Consider the following 22,952-nt stretch of genomic DNA (forward strand, 5'->3'; position numbering starts at 1 on the left):
GTTCCGGCTATCATCAGTTGCGTGTTAAAGAATCTGATGTTTCGAAAACTGCTTTTCGCACCCGTTACGGTCACTTTGAGTTTCTTGTTATGCCGTTTGGATTGACAAATGCACCTGCTGTGTTCATGGACCTCATGAACCGTGTGTGTAGACCCTATCTGGACAAGTTCGTTATTGTGTTCATCGACGACGTTCCTTATTTATTCAAAGAATGATGAAGAGCACGAAGAACATTTTAAGTTAGTGCTTGATCTGTTGAGAAAAGAAGAGTTGTACGCTAAGTTCTCTAAGTGTGCATTCTGGTTACGAGAAGTTCAATTTCTTGGACATATTGTTAGTAAACAAGGGATACAAGTTGATCCTGCTAAGATTGAGGCGATTGAAAGGTGGGAAACTCCAAAAACTCCTACTCAGATTCGTCAGTTCCTAGGATTAGCAGGTTACTATAGAAGGTTCATTCAAGATTTCTCTCGTATTGAAAAACCTCTGACTGCTTTAACGCATAAAGGGAAGAAGTACGAGTGGAAGGATGAACAAGAGACTACTTTTCAGACTTTAAAGAAGAAGTTGACTACCGCTCCGATATTGTCACTACCTGAGGGTAATGATGATTTTGTTGTTTATTGTGATGCTTCACGTCAAAGCTTTGGTTGTGTTTTGATGCAACGAAAGAAAGTTATTGCGTACGCGTCACGTCAGTTGAAGATTCATGAGCAGAACTATACAACTCATGATTTAGAGTTGGGGGCCGTTGTTTTTGCGCTTAAGATTTGGAGACATTATTTGTATGGAGTCAAGAGTACTGTGTACATAGATCACAAAAGTCTTCAACATATCCTCGATCAGAAACAGTTGAACACGAGACAACGAAGATGGATTGAGATGTTGAATGATTACGATTGTGAACTTTTATATCATCCGGGTAAGGCCAATGTTGTGGTGGATGCGTTGAGTCGTAAAGAAAGGGCTGAACCTCGCAGGTTTAGAGCCTTGAATATGACAATTAGAACAAACCTCGCAAGGCAGATTCTTGAGGCACAACAAGAAGCCTTAAAGGAAGAGAATTTTGTGAAGGAGAACGTAAGAGGAATGGCTAAGAAATTTGAGATTCGAGCAGATGGTACTAGGTACTTTGCAGGACGTCTTTGGGTTCCGAAGTTTGGTGAACTGCGACAACTTGTTTTGGATGAGGCTCATAAGTCTAGGTACTCTATTCATCCTAGTTCAGGAAAGATGTATCATGATCTTAAAGAGCTGTATTGGTGGCCTAATTTGAAAGGTGATATGGCAAAGTGTTTGACCTGTGCTAAGGTTAAAGCTGAACATCAAAAACCGTCTGGACTGTTGGTACAACCTGTGATTCCCGAGTGGAAGTGGGAAGGAATTACTAAGGATTTTATTACTAAGTTACCAAGAGTTGCGGGTGGCTATGACACTATTTGGGTGATTGTAGATCGATTCACTAAGTCGGCTCACTTTTTGCCGATTAGGGAAACAAATTCAATGGAGAAGCTTACACGGTTGTACTTGAAGGAGATTGTTTCTCGGCATGGTGTTCCTGTATCCATTATTTTAGACCGAGACAATCAATTTGTATCGAGGTTTTGGCGATCCTTACAGGAAGCCTTGGGAACTAGGTTAGACATGAGCACCGCTTATCATCCTCAGACGGATGGTCAGAGTGAAAGGACCATTCAGACGTTAGAAGATATGTTACGAGCGTGTGTTATTGATTTTGGTAATGGGTGGGATAAATATTTGCCGCTAGCTGAGTTTTCTTATAACAACAGTTATCACGCAAGTATTCAAGCCGCACCATTTGAAGCTCTATATGGTAGGAAGTGTAGGTCTCCTATCTGTTGGAATGAGGTTGGGGATGCTCAACTCACAGGTCCAGAAATTATTCACGAGACTACCGAGAAGATCATACAGATTAAGGAAAGATTGAGAACTGCTAGAAGTCGGCAAAAGAGTTATGCCGACAGAGGAAGGAAAGATGTAGAATTTCAAGTTGGTGATCGCGTTATGTTAAAGGTTTCACCTTGGAAGGGTGTGATCCATTTTGGTAAAAGGGGAAAGTTAAGTCCTCGTTTTGTTGGACCATTTGAGATCATTGAGAGAGTTGGACCGGCGGCTTATCGTTTGAAGTTGCCACAAGAACTCAGTGCTGTTCACGATGTTTTTCATGTATCGAATTTAAAGAAGTGTTTGGCCGAGGCCGACAAAACTATTCCTTTGGAAGAACTTCATGTCGATAAGCAACTACACTTTATTGAGGAACCCATTGAAATTATGGATCGAGAAGTTAAGACTCTTAAGCAGAGCCGAATTCCTATTGTCCGGGTTAGATGGAACGCCAGACGCGGTCTCGAGTTCACTTGGTAGCGGGAAGATTAGATGAAGCAGAAGTACCCGCATTTGTTCCCAGATGCTGAGTCAACCCCTGCATCTGCTTAAATTTCGGGACGAAATTTCCGTAACGGGAAGGTACTGTCACGACCCTACTTTTTCCGTTATCTTTTATCGTTAATTATTTAACGACCGTTAACTGTTAATTGTGCTACGTCATTTCTATGACCTATATTATTAAATTAATAGTAATATATTAATTATTGTGTGTTATGTGAATATTTGTATTCATATTTTGAGTTATACGTTTCTACGTGTCGCAGATTTCTATCCGGCAAGTCTTTTCGATTTTCAAACCAACGGTCGCGTTTTTGGGATATTTAAATCCTAATTATTTTAAATATGATATTCTAATATCATATAATTATATAGAGTATTTATATTTATTTTTCGTCGCGCGTTTGTTATCTCTCCGATTTTTAAATCGCGTAAGCGTGTTTTCGCGTTTCGGGATTCGTTCGGGCTTTCGGGCAACTAGGATTTAATCACATTAGCAAGATGGCCCTCAAGTGGGGCCCACCATCCAAATCGGCCGAACCCCATAGGGGGGAGCCTTTCTTTTTTTCCATTTTCACATTACACCTTATTTTGATAAACCTAAAGTTTTAATTTTGCTCTCCTTTCTCCCTTTCTCCCTTTTTGGCGACGACACCCACACCCCACAACATCATCTTCATCAACCAATTTTATTACTTGGATCATCAAGTCATTTATACAATCGGATTCCTCATTCCGTTCTCTACGCGATTATACTTCTTGTTTCTTGATTAGGGTATAAATCCTAACCCTAGAACTTTTGATTTTTTTTATTTCTCTGTATTTTGATTATATATTAATAGTATGATGATTACTTGTTGTTGTAATGGTGTTTGTATGCATAGAATTACTCATAAACACATGTTTCCGGTTTGATAAAATTCGGACAGCAGATTTTTTGTGTATTTCTGATATTGTGACTGCTATAGAAGTTAAAATAAAGTATCTAGATGAGTTCCTCTCATCAAGAAATTAATTTTAGACTCTGAATTCATGTCGTTTCGATTCCCGGAGCCCTAAATATGATCAAAGTGGTATTTTGTTAAGATTGAATTGTGATATTGGTATGAACCAGGTTTGGTCCGACTTTGTGACCATATTTGGTGACTTTAGAGTGTGTTATTGTGTTAGGACTGATGGTGGGACGAACTTTCATGTTCGGGTCATCTCAATCCGAGCCACGAATCACCCGTTATGTCAAAAATATGTTTTTGAGTGAATTAAAGTTCCAAGTAGTGTATTGGCTGTACATCATGACTTGTGGACTGTTCTTGGGGTGTTCTTGAGAGTACCAAAGTGTCGGGTGATTTGCGTAGGCGGAGATATATGTAAGGCTCGCCGAAAACCGACACCCGGGGCTCAGGATACGACCCGATGAACTTTTGATTTAAAATTTTGACTAATTATTAAACTTATGATATAAATAATGGATTTCATTATCATTTAATTACTTATGATAAAAAAGTAATTATTATTATTTAAGACTTATGATATATATATTTATTATATCATTTAATTATTACTTATGATTTAATTAACATTTAATTAAACTCATGATTAATGATACTTTTATTATTAATGGAAATTACTTATGATAAGTATTAACCTTATATTATGAGATTACTATTATAAGACTTATAATAAGGATTAATTAATTATTTAATTATTATAAGGCTTAGTTATTATTTAATTATAATTTAATTATTAAATAATTATGATTTAATAATTATAATTAGAAAATTATGATATGAGTAATAATTCATTATTAATTAATAATACTTATGATATGATTTAAAATTTATTATTAATTAATAATACTTATATTATGACTAATATTTAATTAATTAATTAATTACTTATGTTATATTAAATATATCATTTAAACTTATATTAACTTTAATAATTCATTTTAATTTAATTAAACTTATGTTATGACATAATTAGACATATTTAACTTTAACAAATGTTATAACTTACATTATTATTATAACTTACACTTTTAAAATTTACGTTGACTAAGTTTGACCAAGGTTGACTTTTGAGTTGACTTTCGGTTGACTTTGACTTTCAGTTGACTTTTGTTGACTTTCTAATTAAGAAAACTTTCCTAACTTATAAACTTTCCTAAAATAGCAACTTTCTAAATTTGGAAATTTTCCAAAAATAGAAACTTTCCAAAAATAGAAACTTTCCAAAAATAGAAACTTTCTAAAAATAGAAACTTTCCAAAAATAGAAACCTGCTAAAAATAGAAAGTGTGTGTCCGTAAGCTGTTCCAATCAAACTAATGCATATTGAGTATTGTTCTATGACTACTTGCAACATGTACAATAGCTATCATGCTAAGACTTGACCTAAGTTAGTTATTTATATCGACCTGCTTTATTTATAGGTCGGCGTTGTGATCATTCCTGATCACTGTACTACATTTACTGTTCGCTTATTTGTGTTGGTTACTTCGTTACTATTAAGGTGAGTTATAGTCCCGTTTTTACATACTTTTCAAAGTATATTTTTGGGATGTGATTACATGCATTTTATTTCACGTTTAGACACAAGTGACAATTAAATTTAAATTATTCATTGTGAGTTGGACAAAAATATTCCCTAGTCTGGTAACTCTAATCATTGGTTTCTACTGGTGAACGCGAATCCTACGGATAGATCTATCGAGTTTGACAACCCCATTTTGAGCTAGTTGCGCTAGCAATTTATAATCAGAATGTTTAGTACTTCATAATTTGTTGTAGATACACTGTCCAGTATATATTTTTATTGTGTTTGACAAGGGTAAATAATGGGTTAAGTGGTTACCAGGTGGCTCATTGATAATGGAATAATGTTTAATGTTTTCTAACATTTTTAAATCTTGTGATCTAAAGTTTATTCAATTATTTAAACCTATAATTCACTCAACCTTTGTGTTGACAGTTTACTCGCATGTTTTCACAGGTACTTGAGTTTATGTGATGCTTCCGCTGTGTTTAGAAGAGTCTGCATGCATTTGGGCAGATTTTTATGAAATAATTTATGAAACTTTGGCTTGCATTCGGTTTTTGAATAATTAATACTTGTGGGTTGTTGACAATGTTTTGTGTCAACTTTGGATTATTAATATGTTGGGTTACTTTTAAACTACATATTTTGGTATGCTTTCCTTTTTGGGAAACTTTTGAAATAAAAGAATGCAATGTCGTTTGTTAAATTCATTTAAGTGCTATCAAGCTGTGGGACCAAGTGACGGAGCCGTTAAGTGTATTGACTGGGCCATCACATCCTGACTACCTGCTACATCTTTTGGCTATTCGAAACATGAGCAAAATCAGAGAAAGTGTTGTTTATAGGATACGGATACGATGTCAAAGTTCAGTCCAATGACGTTTGATGTAGAGAAATTTGATGGGATGATCAATTTTGGCTTATGGAAAGTTCAAGTTAAGGATGTGTTGATTCAGTCCGGGTTACACAAGGCATTGAAAGGTAAACCCATCTTTGTTTACGGCAGTGATTCTAGCAGTAAGTTCAATGAAGAAGAATGGGATGATATGGATTTGAGGGCAGCATGTGCGATTCATTTGTGTCTTGCAAAGAACGTGCTTGCAAATGTGCACGGGTTATCAACGGCAAATGATCTTTGGGTTAAACTAGAGCAGTTGTACCAGGGCAAGGGCATCTTAAATCGATTGTGTCTTAAAGAACAATTTCATACTCTGCGTATGGATGGGGGTTCAAAGATTTCAGATCATCTAAGTATTCTTAACGGTATTGTTTCAGAACTAGAGGCTATTGGAGTTAAAACGGATGATGAAGATAAAGCTTTGAGGTTGATATTATCTTTATCATCGTCTTATGAACATATGAAACCTATTTTGATGTATGGGAAGAAAACTCTGAAGTTTGAAGATGTTACTAGCAAGCTCCTATCCGAGGAGAAAAGACTAGAAGTTAACGGGGTCTCGTCATCAGGAGATACGATAGTGTTGTGTTCGGAATGGCGAAATAGAAACTCTGGGAAGAATCTGGTATGCTGGAGGTGCGGGAAGACTGGGCATGTAAGGGTTAATTGTCCAGGTAGAGCTAATTCGGCAAATGGCTCCAAAGACGCTAACATTGTCTCCGTTGTTACGGAGAGTGACGAATTCCTCTGAAGTCACACCATCCTCATGGTGTGTCTGTGCCACCATGGAAAGGGATTTTCATTAGTGGTTCCACAATTACACATGGGCATTGGTTTGGCATTGATGCAGGTTGTGTGGTGGAAACTGATGTTGTAGCTGATGAGACTTTCGGGAAAGCCAAATAGGGAAGTTGCACCATGAAGTTTTAGCTGGTTGTTCAACAACATGTGCCGAGGTGAAATGCTTGGAATGTGATATTCTAAGTGCTATACTCTTAATGGTGGAGTATGATAATTCTTGTTAAGAGTTATGATTGTCTGTGATGACAATTTTTGTCGGTTTAGACAATGTTCGGTAAAGATGCAAGTTTTGTCTCTTGGGAGATAATGTCATCGGCATGAAGATGAGGATCTTGAATTTATCGTCGACGAAGCATCTATATCGGTTATCCTTATAATGTTGAAGTATGGTTATCTATTTCTATCAAAAAGGCGGAGATTTGTTGGTTTTATTTTTTGATAGAAAAATTGATATGGTTACTTTGTGAAGGATGTTATCCCACATAAGTGGGAGGAGAAAGTTGGAGGTAGGTAACTTGGTTATAAAAGGAGGGCTAAGTGTTCATTCCAATTTGCACCAATCAATACACTTTAAGTATTTGATTATTTCTTTCTTTCTTACCCTTGTTTGAGAGTTGTATTAGTTAAATATTTTAGAGAGTGTAGTTGGCTTAAGAGAGTCGTCTATATCATTGTAACAATTTGTGATATAGTGTATTTCTCTCTTTGGGGGCCGGTGGTTTTTCTCCTGTTTTGGAGTTTCCACGTTAAATCCTGTGTTGTGTATTGTTTTTATTTCTTTACTATTATTGTTGGGCTGGGTGGTGGGAATTAGTGAGACCGTAATTTCCAACAGGGATTAATTCATATCAATTGAAATTTGAGTCTACTTCGTTTCCTTATTTTATTTATTTGAATTTGAATTCCTTTTATGTATTAGCTTGTTAAGATTGAGTTGTAGTGGTATTTATTTTCCATTATCTTGTTTCCCAGAACTCAGCTTGCAAATTTAATGATATCAATAAAAGGCCAATGGCATTTGTGATTTTTAAGTTTTAACCTACTGATTGCCGAGTTGCTTTAGTTTTCCATTACTGATCTTGTACAATTCAATGCCGAAATTTGAATTAGGGTAGGTTTCGGTTTGATTTTGACATTTGAATTATGTTTTTGGTTCGATTTCGGTTTTGCTTCCAGAAATTCAAAAACCAAACAAATCAAACCGAAAAAAACCAATAAACAAAACTAATGAACATTCTACCTCAAACATAAAATTCTGTATATGAAAAAATGAAAGAATTTTTCCACTACTAATCACATGTATACGAAATCAGTCCTGATTATTTTATAAATAATGTATTTGTAATTTTTGTATAAATATATCAATTAGAGATGTTAGTTTTAGATCTAAATATCTAATATGACATAGTATTTCTTTAATTAGTAATTAAATGCTGCCAAATGTTAATGAGAAATTTCTAATTATATAATAAATCAAATAATTTAAAAAAACTTCAAATGATACTTACAACTCCCGTCAGTTGCTGGTTGAAACAGAAAACTTCTGATTCATTATGTAATCCCTAGTTAACAGATTTACATTGATAAATGATATGACAGAAATGGACGGTTTATTTATGCGGTGTCGTTAGGCCGCAAGGCGTGATATTCAGCTAATTGAGGGGGAGAACAGTGGTTTATTATTTATATTTTGTAGGGCCTAAATTTACTTTTAACTTTCTAAGGTAGAAGGTGTAAGTTAACCTAGGGCCGTGCTTTTGAACGTGTTAATGAATTGAAGATCAAGTGGATAATTGTCTTTAATTAAATTACCTAGATAAAGGATAGTAGTTGATTTTAAGCTAATAATCCTAATTACTGAAAAGTAAAAGGTGATGGAGGGAAATCCGGAGTATGCAGATAAGGAAAATGTTGACCAAGATATCAGTTTAGGATAGGGAAAGGTAATTATGTTTATTTTAAAGATGTAATTAGAATGGTGTAGATCTGGTTGGATGAGCCAATTACACATACCTACTTGTCTCTAGACTCTCAGAGTTCTCGTTGAGAAGTGAAAAGTATGTCACTTGGTTGTATAATTGAAAGGTAACTATATCTCGGAGGTTATCCTTAGTAAATAGCTACGTTTATTAGTAAGTTGAGTTCTAATCCTAACCCTCGTTATTAGTTTGGATAACTGAATAACAACGTGCCGTGTTGAGTGATCACCGATCAGAAACGGAAGGAGTTCGTCGGGTCAAGTTGACAAAACATTAATGTAAACTAACAACCATTTCATCATACAAATGAGATCATACCAATCTAGACATTATACAACATTACAGTTGATATACTGATAGTAAAATAGATAGAAACCTAATATATACCTAAACGGTTGATATGACTTAATCCTAGGGCAACAATCAAACAAGAACATGCAATAGATTTGGGTCACACAGTTAAGGTACTAACTAGATCTCAACAGCTCCTAACAGGTCTCTTTGGAACAATCAATGGGCATACTAGGTCATTCAAGTCTCAATTCCTAAGTTTCGTGTCCTAAAAGCGCATTAGATGCCTGTCGGGAACTCCGACCATACCGAGTTCATAGAATCTTCAAGTACAGTATAACCAGGGGTCTTAATCCTATGAATTAGATAAGTACATATAGATGGACAAGTCCTGATCACAACCTAGGTTGGTCAATCCTTAAGATGCTAGCATATAAATATATCGGGGTCACAAATTCAGCTTAACAACAGTAATCGTACTAATTTAACATAATTACACTAACCCAAACTTCTATCATGGAAACATACAAATTAATTTAGATAGCATGGCAATATCAGAATGCATTATTAAACATAAATGATAACAATACATGTTTAATTAATAAGACAAGCGTTTCAGATAAAAACTTGATAAGGCTGAAGTACTAATTAAGATAGCGTTTCGGATACAAATATATCAGGGTCACAAATTTAGCTTAACAACAGTAATCTAAATTGATTTACAATTTGTGTGTGTGTAAAATTGAAAGCAAAAAACCCCTTAAATAGGCAAGGATTCAGCTGCCATACGGCTGGCAGGCCGTATGGCCTGCCCGTATGGCATGGTGAGCCGTTTGTGATGCCCGGATGCAGGACAAGCCGTTTCTCATGTGGCAAGCCGTATGGCAGGCCGGACGGCAAGCATATGGCTGCTCTGGTCTGCTGTTTTTCCGGGATCGTAACTTGATTTCCTGGGTCGTAACTTGTCTTTAACTGTTTTCGCTCTAGAATCTTCATTTTAGCTCCGCTTTACCTGATTCTTTTTGCATCGCCTTCGTAATTACTTAATCTACAATATTAACCAAAAAGTGATTATTTTGCCGACTAATTTTGGAACTTTATTGATTTAAGGCTCAATATCGGGGGTAAAAACGTGACTTTTTGGCCGATATCAAATATCCCACACTTAGCTTTGCTTGTCCTCAAGCAAAAAGTGAGAATCTAAGGTTATCTTCTAATAGATTCTCCCTTACCTACCCTTGGATTCTTTTATTATGCTTTCATCAGAAGTCGTCACATCTTTCGAAAGTAGTAGAAAAAGTTTCGAACTTCGATGGTTTAGTCCCTAGATTTCAATCGCGTTCATGGCGAAAAAAGCATACTTTCCAACTCTCAGATGTAGAGTATACATGACCACGCTTCTCACCAGTGGATCACTCATATCACTTAAGTGTTTAGGGTACCCTAATCTAGTTGTATTATCGTTCAGAAGCCAGTCGTGTAACGGTTTTCATCTTAGGCTTGGTAAAGCATCGATATCTCCACCGGTTAAGTAAGGACGACAATGATCTTCTTCCTAGGTATCCTTTCAAGAGGAAGATGGGTTGTAGGGTTGGTTGAGGAGTTTATGGAAAGGTGAAAGGTATTCAGATATTTTGATTTTAAAGAGAATTGATAGATTTTGATTCTTCAGAGTATCCATTTTTAGATAGAGAATGGCTTGAATTCCGAGATGAGTTCTTCGGAAGATGCTGATTTTGCTAGACTTTTGTCTAGAATTTTTCTTGGTTCTTCCGGCAATACTTCTTTGGGCAACTTCTCGGGTTTTTCTTGCCTTTATTCTAGAGACCTTGCTCTTTCATAATCAAAAATTTTTATTTATTTTTTTTATTTCATTTTTATTTAATTTATTTGGCATACCCTTTTCTTCATAACTTTTGTCCTTTGTTTCTGGTTCCCAGAGAGGAAGTGATAATTCACCGAAAATAGGTCTTTGACCTATCAAAAACAATCGGGGGTTCGGAAACTTTTAACAAGTGCTTTTGAAGCAAATTTCATCGATCTATCTCTTTATTTATCTCTGGATCTTTTTGAAAAGTGGGAAATGAATTAAAGTGAATGGGTAGTGTATTTTGGTAGTGAATTTGTGGTGCGCATTTTCCGATTCATCAACTCTTTGGTGTGAGTTGGTCGGTTTTAATGCGTGGAGTGGAAACGGAAACAGATGGTTTTTGTCTTCTCTATCCAGAACGATTTTGGAAGGAGAATCGCACCTGCACCACGTACGGTGATTACTAACCATTGGCTTTGAAAGGTATGTCAAAACCAAGTTCTAACTTAAACCGTACACCGAAACGCTCATCAAATGAATTGAAAAAGTACTGTAGATTTTATGGGTCATACAGGTAATTTGGGTCCAAGAATTCATCACTTTTTGGGAGTAGGGGTCGTAGCTTGGTCATGTGTAGCCTTTTACACATTTATTCGAAAGAAAATCTTTTGACACAAATCATGAGTTTTAGCTTAATCATTCCATTTTAGTGAATGTTTCCAAAACTGATTTCTAGTAATTTTATAGAATCTTTTAGGTAAAACGAGGTAAGATTTTTTCGATTTTCCCTAATATTCTTTGCTAATTAGTTTTTAGACAAAAGAATTTTTCAAAAATTTGGCGTTTTACGGTTACTTGTTCTTAAACCTTTACCTAATACCTCACACTTAGAAGAACATTGTCCCTAATGTTCCCTAATATAGAATATTTTGAATACTTTAATATATTAAGGACAATATCTTCTAGAATCTCTAAGTTGGTTGCGGGGATTACTCCAGACTTAGAGATTTTAGTGCGTAATAATTGAAAGAGGTTTGAGGACAGATTACTTCCCTACGGTCAAGTTATTCTCCTAGTGCTGGGCTTTCCTATAGTTGGGCTATGTTCCTCGTGCTGGAAAGGGCCAGTCTCTTTGATAAAATTCTATATGAAGAACAAAAGAGAGTAGCATTTCCACTAGATATATTTTTGTACAATACTTATATAATAAAGATAAGTTTAAAAGAAAATAAAGTAGTCTACAAAATACTCTCCTGGCCTGTTTGTAGTGCGGTGTCTGCGAAGTATCCATTAGGCCCGAAGATATCGTCCTCATCTCGAGTCTTGGCAAATCCTCAAGCGGCTGTCCTGCATCCAACTCAGGCCCAAAAGTGTGTCTAGACATAGGTCTGATAGTATCTCCAAGTTTGAAAGACTAGGGAATGGCTCCTCATCAGGGATGTTCCCAGTGACCTCAAAGACCTGGGCCATAGGTGGCTCTACTGAGATATGGACTGTGACTAAGTGGCCGCCCTTATGTAGCTCACGGATAAGGACCGTCTCAATGACTAGAGCAGGTGAAACAGCTAAAATAGGCAGCATGATAGGAGTGGCACGAACTGGGACGACTGCTAAGGGCTACTAAATGCACCGAGACAGCAGTAGAGTGCATAGGAGTAGCTTGTCGTGTAAGTGGAACACATCGTGCTAATCTAAATGAGGAAGGGCCTAGAGTACTCTGGGGCATTCCTTCGCGCTGAAGACATGCTCTGAAAGCTCTGTAGAGTCTCTTGTGATCTCTAAGTAATGCCCATGTGACAGTTGGGTCACTCATAGTGGCTCCATGGTGAATCAAAACTTGTGATTCATGCGGCTCTAATGGCTCTGGATACTCAGCGGGTCTAGAAGCTAAATGCATGGAGCGTTGTACGGGAGGAGCTGGCGGTGCCGTACTGATATCCTCCTCAACACTCTCTAGAATCAAACGTCTCGTGCCTAGCTGTCCCATCGAAGGCCTGTGCTGATCTGTGCTGCTCTCTGATAGGTAAACCCTATGAATCCTTCTCCTGCGGATGGGTATGCTATAGGAAGCTCCTGAACTTGGCATTTTGCCTGGATACATTTCAACAAACTAGTAAGTACTAAGCGCAAGTATGACGCTTAGGGTTAGTGCACAGTAAAATAAATTGGTAGACTAAAAATAAATTGAAATAAAAATTAAAAATTAAAAGGATAAGCAAGGAATTCCTCCCAAGAGCGCTTTATTTATCATGTTGTTACAACTCGACTTTTTCTGGCATGTCTTCAGAATGGATCGAGGGAAGAGACAAGTTCCTCCCTATTGTGGTCTTCCAGATAAGCTTTCAATCGGTGGCCATTGACTTTGAAGTTTTCGGTGGGACCTTATAACTCTACGGTTCCATGCGGAAAAGCATGTATTACTTCAAATGGTCCACTCCATCGTGATCTGAAATTACCAGCAAATTTCTTAAATCGAGAATTGAAGAGTAGAACTTAAACTCCAAGAGCGAACTTTGTTTGTATCAGTTTTGCATCGTGTGTCAGCTTCGTCTATTCCTTGTAGATATATGACGTCTCACACACTTGGTCCCTGAATTCAGCGAGTTCTTTTATCTGCATCTTCCGATGCCTAGCGGTTACTGAAGGATCGAGGTTAAAGGTTTTCAATGCCCAGAGAGCTTTGTAATTGATTTTTAGAGGAAGATGACAGGCTTTTCCATAGATCATGCGGTAGGGTGTAGTTCCTAGAGGGTTCTTGTAAGCAGTCTGGAATGCCATCAGAGCATCATCTAGTTTCTCGGCCCATTTATTCCCATGATGGCCGACGGTTCGTTCTAGAATTCTTTTGAGTTCTCTATTAGTGACTTCTGCTTGTCCGTTGGTCTACGGATGATAGGCAGTGGACATCTTGTGGGTAACTCCGTATTGTTGCATTACCTTCAAGAATTGAGTATTATAGAAGTGTGTGACTCTATCACTTATTATAGCGCGGGGAGCTCCAAATCGGCATAAGAGTCTTTTTAGGAAATTGGTTATGACCTTGGCATCATTGGTAGGAAATGCTTGGGCTACGACCCATCTGGAGATGTAATCTACTACTACAAGGACATATTCTTTCCCATTAGACTTGGGGAATGGCCCCATAAAGTCTAATACCCATATATCAAAGATTTCGCAATCTTGGATATTAGTCCGAGGCATCTTATTCTTCATAGAGATAATTCCTTGCCTTTTACAAGAGTCGCAATGCTTTACAAGCTCTTGCGCATCTCGGAATATAGTAGGCCAATAAAATCTTGAATCGTAGACCTTTCTTGCGATTAAGTTTGCTCTATGATGACCTCCAATTGGTCTGCGATGACATTGGTGAAGAATCTATGTTGTTGTTTCTCATCTACGTATCTCCTGATTATCTGATCAGGGCAAATTCTGAACAGGTACGGATCTTCCCAGTAGTAGTACTTTGCATCCCTGAAGAACTTCTTTCTTCGGGATGTGCTCATTCCTTTTTGTACCACTCCGGCAACCAGGTAGTTGGCTATGTCAGCGTACCAAGGGGTATCAGTGAATTGTGATCCTATGTTTGCTTATCCTAAGCTCATAAGCTGTTCTTTCGAAAATTTGTCTTTAATATCTTATTCAGCAAGTTGTTCCATTGCTGGATTCTCAAAATGACTAAGATGATTTGCTGCGACGTTCTCTGCTCCTTTCTTATCTTTAATCTCAATTTCAATTCCTGAAGGAGTAAGATCCATCGTAGGAGTCTTGGTTTAGTATCTTGCTTAATAAACATATATTTTAGGGCTGAATGATCTGTGTACACAGTAGTACTGGACAGAATGAGATAAGAACGGAATTTGTCGAAGGCAAAAACTACTGCTAGCAGCTCCTTCTCCGTAGTGGTGTAATTCTCTCGAGCTTCGGTTAAGGTTTTGCTGGCGTAATAGATTGGATGAAAAATGCTTATCATTCCGTTGTCCTAGTACATCTCCAACTGCGAAGTCACTAGCGTCACACATGATTTCAAAGGGTAGACTCCAATCAGGAGCTATCATGATTAGGGCTGTTAACGAACCGAACTTTTAACTAGCTACTCGAGTTCGAGCTCGTTTATTTCAAGTTTGAGCTTTAATGAGTTAGAACTCGAGTTGAATTCGAACTAAAATTAGTGGTCGATTAGTTTAACAAGCCGAGTATGAAAAAGTTAGTATTCGACTCAACTCACTCGAAAACTCGTTTAATAATCGAACAAGCTAATCGAGCTTATATGGATTGAATAGTTCGAAGGCTCGTTTATGTCTAAACACGAGCCAAGCCCGAGCTAAACGAGCCGAGTTACATGAAACATGAAGAAAATTACAAACTCACGTCATGAAAGAAGAATCGAACTCAAGACCTCACGGATAACTTCCCCTTGTTATTACCACTTAACTATAACTTGTTTTTATTGATTTTTTTATATTAATGGTACATACATATTATTATGGTATTCTACGTAGTTTATATTTATTGAACACATTATAAAACTCATTCGTTTGTATGTAAGTTCATAAAATAGCAGCTCTATAATATATAATATATTAAACTTAAATTAAATTAAAAAATCATCCGTATATACAAGACAGAAGATTAAGACATAAGATTACACGCATATACATTATATGTTATTATTATTATTATACATTATATTATATACATATACACAAATTACAAATTCCTATTCGTGACTGGAATTTTATATTACATACAATAAACACAAAAAAAAAATATATAATACTTCTATTCGTAACTTTGTATCTATTTAACTTTGTATCTATTTGAACTTTTAATACATTATGCCATTTTAAGTAATTTATGCATTATTATTTAAAGAATTATTGTTAATTATGTAAAACATATAAGAAGTAAAAAAGTTTCATCCCACATTGGATGGTGGAAGAAACTTACAAGGAGGGATTCAAGTATAATTAGAGAGGTTAAACAAGCTCACCAACTTGAAGAATTGTTAATGCATTATCTATAAATGTATACATTTATTCAGTATGATGAATGATAACTATCTTTCATCTTTATACAAATATTTTAGCTTCTTTCTAACCATGAAAAAGTTTTTTTAAGATCAAAATGAGCTTAACCAAGCTCTAGTTCGAGCTTAATCGAGCTCGAGTTCAATTTAAAATATGAGCATCAAACTACAAAATTTTAAACGAACATCGAGTTCAAATTCGAACATAGAAAAAATAATCTAGTTCGAACTCGAACAAAATATGAATTTTTTATTCGAGCTCGAGTCGAGTTCGAACCGAGTAATAGTTAAACGAGCCGAGCTCAAATTCATCCTGCTCGCTCGAGTTCAGTTCGTTAACAGCCCTAACTGATGGTTTGAAATCATCTTCCATGAAGATCTTGTGCGTGCAATAGTTTGGACTGATTCCTTTTATGTCGAAAATCTTCCAAGCAATTGCTTTCTTATGTGATTTCAGAACCTTAATCAATTCCGCCTTCTAATGTGGCGTGAGATCTTTATGGCTATCTCCTTTCTATATAACGAGTTGCAATTCTCCTTCTAAGAATGCATACTCCAGATGTTCAGGTAACTTCTTCAACTCCAATTCCAAGGGTTCCTCGATAGATGGCTTCATTATGGCTATCTCCTTTCTATATAATGAGCCATATTTCTCCTTTAATTCTGATTCTTCTTCCTTAATAGCGGTCACTGATGCTATCTGTTCTTTGGTTCTTGAAATTTTCCTTCTTAATGTTTCATCTTCAAAAACTTCTTCTTTAGTTTCGAAGGTTGGCTCATGAATTTCATCATAGTCCTCATTTAACTACGGTTCCTGGAATACCTGAATGAAATCCTTTCTTCATTCGTTCTTCTCCTTAACAGAGATAGGGAATGCCTTAACCTAGCGGTGCTATTCAGATAGTTTTTCCAAGAAAGTTACTTTCAGAGAGAGGAGATTTATTTTGACCAGGATCTATGGCTGAATAATCGAGATTTCCTTCAGGAGGTGTAAAGAACAGATCCTTAGAAATTTGATCTTGACTACATATAGCCATGGTATCCTCCAGATATTCGTTGACGAGTTCTTGAAATGAATCAGTGAGATTCAGATCTTCTTCGCGAGGGTGGATCATGAGTCGGTCGACATTAAATGTAACTTCTTCACTCCCAACTATTAATTTTAGTGATTTCTCGTGTACATCAATTATGGCCTTGGCAGTATTCAAGAATAGTCTGCCAAGTATGAGTGGGACCTTCGTGTCTTCCTCAATATCCATAATGACGAAATCAACGATGAATGCAAACTTATCTACTCTGACTAGGACATCCTCAGCTATTCCTCGAGGAATCTTAACTGATCTGTCCGTGAGTTGGATAGTCATTCTAGTAGGTCTTAAGTCATTAAGTCCTAGCTTTTTTGAATAATGAATAGGGCATTAGGTTTACACTGGCTCCCAGATCTGCTAACGCATTACTGATTTAGACATCTTGCAGGTAGCAAGGTACTGTGAATCTTCCTGTATCTCCTAACTTAGGGGGAATACATGTTATAACACTAATGAACATTCCTCACTTAAGGGTAAGCTAACTATCTCTTTTAATCTCTCTTTGTTTGAAAGCAATTCTTTGAAAAATTTAGCGCAGTTTGGCATTTCTACTAAAGCATCTACTAGTCGTACATTCAAATGCATATTTTTAATAATATCCCAATACTTAGCGAATTGCGCTTCTTGCTTTTCCTTCCTAAGCCTACCTGGAAAAGGTATGCGGGCTCGCGGAATAATTTTTGAAGCTTTAGGAGAGATAGGTTCTGGTGAATTGACAACTGGGTCAATTGGCACAGGTTCCGTATCGAAAAAATCTTGTTTGATTATATTAACAGTTTTTTGCTTCCCACCTCTAGTTACTACCAGGGCATCAAACTTTGTACACTCTGTTTCAACTTTAGTGATTAATCTTTTAAGAGTAAGCTGAAAATTGGTTATTAATTCTTCAAAAATCTTTATCAAAGTATCAAACTTATTCTTGTTTTTTATGACTTGAAGGTTTATCATGTATTGCTTTTTCATAAAGTCGACTAAAGTTTCCGTAGAGTGGAGAGTAGGTTGGTGTAATGGGAAAATTATATTAGAGTCCGAGCTATTTTGCTGTTTATATGCCCATCTAGGGTAAGGATACCTTAGACTGGTTCTAGTAGCATCAAGACTTTTAGAAATTGATAAACTTTCAAGAGTGAGGGTGAGATCTTGTAACCTGGTTTCCATCACTTTTACCGTTTGAGTGAAGATGTCATCCTTCTCAGCAGCTTCATTGCTCCAATCTTCCTGTTGTGCAACTATTGTTTCTAAGAGATTCCATGCTTCGTCTGCTGTTTGTGACATGAAATTTTCTTACGAGGCCATGTCTAAGAGAGACTTATCATCCTTGGTCAAACCATTGTAAAGTGTGCAGATTATATCTGAACGACTTAATGAATGATTTGGACATCTTTTAAGCTTCACATTTACTCTATTCCATGCTAGACACAATGACTCGTTTTCTTTTTGAGAAAAGTATGTGATGTCATTTCTTAAACAGGTTTGTAGGGAAGGTGGATAAAATTTATTTAAAAACTTTGTGGCTAATTCCTCCCATGAATGTATTGAATTAGGTTTAAGCTCATCAAAAAATGTTAAAGCTCGTGTAGACAAAGAATATTGGAAAAGGTGAAGTTTCAAAATGTTTTTCTTGTTTTCTTCCTTCTTAAAAGAGTCAAATAGACTGATAAATTTAATTAGGTGAAAGTTTGGATTGTCAGTCAGAAATCCTTGAAATTTACAGATCATACTGACCAATTTGATCATATGTGAACTGATTTCAGAATTCCTTCAGTTTCTAAGGTGATTTGTCTTCCTCTTTCTTCTAGGTATGAATTTTGCATAGAAGTAAGGGTGTTTTGTTGTTCCATTTTTAGGTTTTCTGTTTAAAAGACTTAAAATGTAACTTTTAGAAAATATTAATTAACTAAAAGGATCGATAATTTAATTAAAACAATTATTCTTGAAATTCGGCTGCTAACCTTATCGGATATTCTAATTGACAGGATTTCTCACAGATTATTTCGTACCTAAGTGGCCAGATCGACTACGGAGAGGCAGGATCCTTTTGGTTCCAATATAATTGGAGACTTTTTTGAAAATCCAACAACCAAGTCCGTGTATAATTGTCTTTCTTAGGCACCACCAAATAATACTTTTTTCTGTTTAAAATCTTTCTCAATCAAAATATTCTCGATTCCCCTGCAGCGGCGCAAAAAACTCTTTCTACCTCTTGATATGACCGAAACAGATAGTTGTATTTATGCAGTGTCATTATGCCGTAAGGCGTCAGAATTAGCTAATCGAGGGGTAGAACAGTGGTTTATTATTTATATTTTGCGGGGCCTAAATTTACTTTTAACTTTCTAAGGTAGAAGGTGTAAGTTAAACTAGGGTCGTGCTTTTGAATGGTTTAATATATTGAAGATCAAATAGATAATTGTCCTTGATTAAATTACCTAGATAAAGGAGAGTAGTTGATTTTATGCTAATAATCCTAATTACGGAAAAGTAAATGTGATGGAGGGATATTCGGAGTATGCAGATCAGGGAAATGTTGACCAAGATATCAGTTTGGGATAAGGAAATGTAATTATGTTTATTTTAAAGCTGTGATTAAAATGGTGTAGATCTGGTTGGATGAGCCAATTACACAGACCTACTTGTCTCTAGACTCTCAAAGTTCTCGTCAGTGAAAAATATGTCACTTGGTTGTATAATTGAAAGGTAACTATACCTCGAAGATTATCGTTAGTAAAGCACTAGGTTTATTAGTAAGTTGAGTTCTAATCCTGACCCTCATTATCAATTTGGATAACTGAATAACAACGTGCCGTGTTGAGTGAACACCAATCACAAACGGAAGGAGTCCGTCGGGTCAAGTTGACAAAACATTAATGTAAACTAATAACCATTTCATCATACTAATGAGATCATATCAATCTAGACATTATACAACATTATAGTTAATATACTGATAGTAAAACATATAGAAACCTAATAGATACCTAAACAGTTGATATGACTTAATCCTAGGGCAACAATCAAACAAGAACATGCAATAGGTTTGGGTCACACAGTTAAGGTACTAACTAGATCTTAACAGCTCCTAAGAGGTGTCTTTGGAACAATCAATATGCATACTAGGTCATTCATGTCTCAATTCCTAAGTTTCGTGTCCTAAACGCGCATTAGATGCCTCTCGGGAACTCCAGCCATACCGAGTTCATAGAATATTCAAGTATAGTATAATCAGGGGTCTTAATCATATGAAGTAGCTATGGTCATATAGATAGACAAGTCCCGATCACAACCTAGGTTGGTCAATCCTTAAGATCCTAGCATACAAATCTATCGGGGTCACAAATTCAGCGTACCAATAGTAATCGTATTAATTTAACATAATTACGCTAACCCGAACTTCTATCATGGCAACATACAAATTAATTAAGCTAACATGGCAATATCAAAACGCATTATTAAACATAAATGATAACAATACATGTTTAATTAATAAGATAAGCGTTTCGGATAAAAACCTGATAAGGCTGAAGAAATGTGCCGAGATCGTAGGGACTCGCCGTGATATCCTCAAGAAAATAAAAGCTAAGCTAGCTACTACTAAAACTAACTAAAATACTTGAAATTCAAAAATGAATTATAAATTGAGTGTGCGTAAAAATGAGTGCAAAAAGCCCCTAAAATAGGCAAGGATTCAGCTGCCATACAGCTGGCAGGCCGTATGGTAAGCAGTATGGCCTGCCCGTATGGCATGGTGAGCCGTTTGTGGTGCTCGGATGCATGGAAAGCCATTTCTCATGTGGCATGCCGTATGGCAGGCCGGACGGCAAGCCGTATGGCTTCCCTGGTCTGCTGTTTTTACGGGATCGTAACTTGATTTCCTGGGTCATAACTTGTTTCACCGTTTTCCCTCTAGAATCTTCGTTTTAGCTCCGTTTTACTTGTTTCTTTATGAATCGCCTTCGTAATTACTTAATCTACAAAATTAACCAAAAAAGCGATTATTTTGCCAACAAAGTTTGGAACTTTATTGATTTAGGGCTCAATATCGGGGAAAAAACGTGACTTTTTTGCCGATATTAATAAATATATACAAATTATGTATGGAATAATTATTTATAAAATTTAATTATTTTATATTAATATTTTATGTATAGATATAGATATATAGAATAAAAAAAAGAAGACGAATATTGAATATCACTTAATTTACCTTTGGCTTTTTTGCCGATATCGGTGAAGAGTCCAGGTTCGGAGTTCATATTTATTATTTTAATGTTTTTAACGATCTTTTGTGTTTGTGTAGGAGATGCGACGAGAGAGAAGAGGTTATTGGTTGATACGTGAAACTATGTGATATCAATGTTGGTGGAATGACGCGTGAATTGGATATGGATCGGGTCAAGATATGTGTTGATATATATATTTTTTAAATCTACATCTATATTTATTTAAATAAAATGCATTCATTAATGTCTATATCTATTAGATTAAACGGGTTAAGAAATATCCGTTGAATATTAAGTTTTTTTAGAAAATAATTGTGAATGCATTGAATGTCTATTACATATTCCCTACCTATATGTGAAGACAAATGCTGCAACTTTTAAAGGACATCAAGTGACGAATAAATATAGGGTAGTGATATCTACACAACCAATTTTTACAAATACACAATCAAATATGCTTTACAGTGTTGTACTGTACAACACTGTAAAGCATGTTTGGTTGTGTATTTGTAAAAATTGGTTGTGTATATATTATCACCCATAAATATACCACTCACTATGCAAGCTAAGAAGAAAACCACCTACAGAATGTTATAAATTCATGGTAGCCCCTAAACTACTTTATTCAAAGGTGATCCCGATGTGGTTTCGGGTCAAACCATATGAGGCCACATCCATTTCGACCTGTTTAAAAAGATTACTGATTTCAACATGCTACCTATCCAATTTGTTAGAACTAAATGCTAAAAGTCAGTCTCAATTATTGAGAACAATGTGTTTATCGTGCACAAACACATTACACCGTACCGTTTTCTTATATTGAAGTTTTAAAACACAGCTTATTACTTGTGGCAAAGTACACACAAGGTTAAAGAAAACATTTGATCGCTATCTGTGCTGTGCGTATGCACAGCTATAATACTCACTAGTATATATATATATATATATATATATATATATATATATATATATATATATATATATATATATATATATATATATATATATATATATAGGGGCAGGATCAATGGGGAAGTAACCAAGCGGGGGGAAGCAAAAATTTTATTTTTTTTTGAATTTTTTTTTCCCGGCATCAAGATCACACGAAAATATGAACATTTAGAATAGACACTTCGTGATGAATGTTATTATTTAGGCGGAAAAACGATCGACAAAAATAACATTCAAGATAATATTGTTCGTAAAGAATATGAACGTTTTTTTTCCATGTTTTGTGAAATAAATTTTAGCCCGATTTAGAGTTTAGGGTTTAGGGTTTAGGGTTTGGTGTTTTGGGTTTATTCCATAAATCTAAAACACCAAACCCTAAACCCTAAACCCTAAACCATAAACCCTAAACCCTAAACTCTAAACCGTTCATGTTAAAAACTCAATCTAAATCCTAAATCTAAACCCTAAATCTAAACCCTAAACCCTAAATTTCTAAACCCTAATATCTAAACCCTATAAACCCTAATATCTAAACCCTAATATCTAAACCCCAATAGTTAAAACCTCAAAATACGCTCGAAAAACACGATAATTGTTATATATTACTTTTTCGAGCGTTTTCCCGCCAAAATAAAAACATTTATCACAAAGTGTCTCTACTAAATGTTCATATTTTCAGCTCATCTATAATGTTCGTGAACAAAGTTTTTTCAAAAAACGAAAAAAAAAAAAGTTTTTGCTTCCCTCCGCTTCCCCCCGAATGGTTACTTCCCTCTTCATCCTACCACTATATATATATATATATATATATATATATATATATATATATATATATATATATATATATATATATATATATATAGTCAAAGGATCTGGAGCGAACTCTTCATAGGAGAGAACCTAGATAACCAAAGACTTGTTCATCGATGGATCGATCTAGGTGT

This window comes from Rutidosis leptorrhynchoides, chromosome 2 (assembly GCF_046630445.1).
Source record: "Rutidosis leptorrhynchoides isolate AG116_Rl617_1_P2 chromosome 2, CSIRO_AGI_Rlap_v1, whole genome shotgun sequence".
Taxonomy (NCBI): Eukaryota; Viridiplantae; Streptophyta; class Magnoliopsida; order Asterales; family Asteraceae; genus Rutidosis; species Rutidosis leptorrhynchoides.